The 3,526-nt window shown below is 40.0% G+C and overlaps 1 long non-coding RNA gene across 2 annotated transcripts; it reads left to right on the top strand.

Moving 5' to 3' along the window:
* Positions 1-1,019: 1,019 nt before the first annotated feature.
* Positions 1,020-3,110, top strand: LOC125521799 (uncharacterized). 2 transcript variants are annotated; one of them, XR_015611014.1, is made up of 5 exons: positions 1,020-1,217; positions 1,449-1,544; positions 1,629-1,794; positions 1,886-1,962; positions 2,825-3,110. It is a non-coding gene; the product is annotated as an uncharacterized LOC125521799 (long non-coding RNA). The 2 variants fall into 2 exon arrangements; XR_007289451.2 differs by having other exon boundaries at positions 1,022-1,217; positions 2,822-3,110.
* The last annotated feature ends 416 nt before the right edge of the window (positions 3,111-3,526 follow it).

Genomic DNA, 3,526 nt, shown 5'->3' with positions numbered 1-3,526 from the left:
CTAGACGTAGGATTAAGATCTAATGGTTATTTATAGATAGTTTTTAAGGATTAACGTGGAGGCTCGTATGGTGCCTCCAATTAGTAAATACTCCCTCCATTTCACAATGTAGTGCTTCCTCTATCCCCGTGCTTCAACTTTGACTGTAAATTTAACTATCAAGACCGATTGCGGCGGGACCAAAAATTATATCAGTGAATTCGTATTCGAAAGAAGTTTTCAATTATATATTTTTTCTCCCGCCGCAGTTGGTCTCGTTGGTTAAATTTATGGTCAAAGTTGAACCTCGAGAAACGCGGACGCACTATATTTTGGAATGGAGGGAGTATAAGATTATGTGTTATGTTAATTGTTAATTATTTTCTTCATTTTACCATTGTTCAGATTATGTTGCGATGATAATGTTTTATTGCTCGAATTGTTTAGTGAAGTGTCGAAATGTTGTTTAAATATTGTCTTGGCACCAAAAATTCCGTTCATGCAGTCTACCGCAGATACAGGCTACCAAAGACAGTCTCAACGCAACATGTCTCGTCTGATGCAGCCTATCAAACACAATTTCAGCTCAGCATGCGTCAGTACATACATTACAACCAAACAACTGCAGTGCTGTGCGAGGGTAAAATGCAATGCTGGATGGGAGGGAGCGAAACAGTGCTACTGCTGCGCCGCGCATATGCGAACATTTTCCCTCGTGGGCTGGGCAGGCCACGGGCCACGGCAGGGTTGCAATGCATGAAGCAGCTACATTAAATGTTGTAGTACTACTACTGTAGTCTGTAGACAGTAGGCATCATGCATGATGGAGCTGCTGCTGCTGTCGCTGCATGTTCATCATGTCAAATGTTGCATGCATCATGGGTGGTGAACTCGGTAGCCGTTGGTTGGTCGACACGTAACTCATACAAGGTACTACAAGGACGGTGTTCATCATCTATGGCTGCACGCATCGGGTAGGCTAGCTGCTACAGTGAATATTCAAGGACACGCGCGTGCTGCAGACCGCACATGCTACACCAACAAGCCGAACGTCCCACTAGCTTACTGGTAGTGGTAGGATACATGCCATTTCTTCTCCGTCTTCGTCTTCTCCGTCTCCAAGGTACTACAAGTAGCAGGGGCGCTAGCTCGCCTCGCCAAACAATCAACCAGTCGACCTGCTGCAACTAGCTTTCTCCCTCTCATTTGTCCTCTCAAGTCAGCATCGTAAGCTTAAGGTACTAGTATTTCTTCACGGCCTTGCTCTCCTGCCTCGTTATGTGCTTTCACTTTGTTTGTTTAATTTGTTTCTGGATAAGGGTAGGATCCCGATGGAACCCGACTTCCATTAGATAGATATATAGATAGTATGTTCATTCTGTTCTAAGGTACAATTGATGCTCCTCCAATGACTCTATAAATCAAGTTAAGCTATTTATGCTACTTCCTATCTTCGAGTTGCAATGCAGATGAGTTCCTCTTCCAAGTCCAACACAGTACGGGTGCAGACAACAAACAAGCAATCGCTAAGGCGCATAAGTCAGCTTGTTGAAAAAAAAGCATCGGTACAAACATAACTAATCTTTTAGGACACATTTATATTTTCACTTGGCAAATGGTTAATGCTCACATTTTTCTTTGATTTGAAGGTTAAGCACTATCGGATCGGCGAACATAAGGACTTTCACTATATTGACTTCCAGTTTTACACTCGAGAGGAGGCTGACTTTGTTTTCGCTGAGGCTGAAGGATGCTCTGTTTTGGGAACCATGGTATTTCTAACCCATGATATTGAGCCCGTGGCAAATCCAAAAGGTAAGAATCACTAAATTAATTACAACTAATTGTGCGTGCTTTTGTGTCTGTGATGTTAACATCTTTTATATATATAAAAATCATCATGTAGGTGGTTGTACAATGGAGTACGTGGAGACAAAACCGGATGAACGTTAAAGAGGCTCCTCCTTGATATTCGGTGGTCTGGTATGAATTTAACCCTCTCCAACAACATTAACTTTATGTCCTAAACTGGTTGGTTTACGCAGTTGTGTGGTGTAGTCTATGAGGCTTTAGTGTATGACTTAAACACATGAAAACCCAGCCAGACTACCACATTTTCGAACTGGATGGCTAATTTGGCCATCCAAGTTTTGGCTAAAAATCAACTAGAGAGCCAAGGAAAATGCAGCCATTGTATTTTTCTTTATCCAAGCTGAAGTATGTTCCACAAATTAATCAGCAATCAAGTTTGGTACTTGAAGTACATAAAACTTGAAAGATGAAATATAAGTATAGGGAACTGTGTTAATATCTAGCAATCATACTTGGTACTTGGTAATATAGCTGCAAATTGTAATTTCGATAGTGACTTTGTATAGAAAAATGGAGGGAGCACATAAAAATTGTGTGGTGATTGTAGAGTTTGAGTAAATTAAACATGCTTAATTATTCAGTCTGATTAATAATGAATTGAGCTAGCAGATAGCTAGTGAAAATAAAAATCCATGGATTACTTCCTTTTTCCCTTCTGTTTACTCGTTCATGCACCTGTTTTTTATTCAGTTGTGTTTGCTTATGCATGAACATGTGTTTCAGCCATGCATACAAATACAAGATTATGTTGGTTTGTTTTGTCCTATGTACTGTTACTAAGCTTAAGCTTGGCTATCCTTTTTTATTTCTTTGTACTCTCTCTGTAAAGAAATACTATAAGACCATTTACATCGCTAAAATAGTGATCTAAACGGTCTTATTTCCTTACTGAGGGAGTATTTTTTTAATTAAGTAACTTCTTAATTGCCTTGTTTCTCTTAAGGGGATTCCTAATTACCTTGCTGTACAGCAGGAGAGAATGGATTCTACATTAGTCGTTCAAGCATGCCCGTCGAAAAGAACCTTTTCTCAGAATCAACTTGTTATGTTAGTGATGTGTTTTATTTGATTAGCCAAGTGTATGGCTTTAGCCGGATGTACGAGGACTTGTTCAGTCGATGAACTATATGTGTGCGCTACCTATTGTAAACTTAATTACTGATGAACTCTGCTTGTGTGCTAGGTATTGTAATAGACTTAACTATGGATGAACTCTAGTGTGTGTGCTAGCTATTGTAATAAACTTAATTATTGACGAACTGTGTGTATGTGTGTGCGTGCTTTTGTACTAGCAAACTTGAGTATGGCATTTATATTCAGGTGGGTTCGTCGTTGAAATTTCAGAAATAGAAAGTATGTCATTCGCTTTGTGTCATGAATTGCATCGTGGCCTGTGTGTGTACTGTTGAATATATGAGCAAATTACTACGAGATCTAATTCGAATAAATAGAAAGTAAATCATGGCAACAATAACATAGATTAAACTAATTATGCGGACTAGCATAGTAGATGAACAGATCGAATCTAGGGTACAAACTAGAAATATGAATTCTACCACAATCTCGAACAAGGAGGACAAGACCACATACGGTGCAGCTGGAGCAGGAGCGCCGACGTTGATGTTGTCGCCCATGTCGTTGATGAGGAGGTTGCCGAGGCCGGGGAAGAAGTTGT

This window comes from Triticum urartu, chromosome 7A (assembly GCF_056163025.1).
Source record: "Triticum urartu cultivar PI428250 chromosome 7A, HENAU_Tu73, whole genome shotgun sequence".
NCBI classification, from domain to species: domain Eukaryota; kingdom Viridiplantae; phylum Streptophyta; class Magnoliopsida; order Poales; family Poaceae; genus Triticum; species Triticum urartu.
Note: the sequence above shows the minus strand (reverse complement) of the source record. Positions and strands in the feature narration are given on the sequence as shown.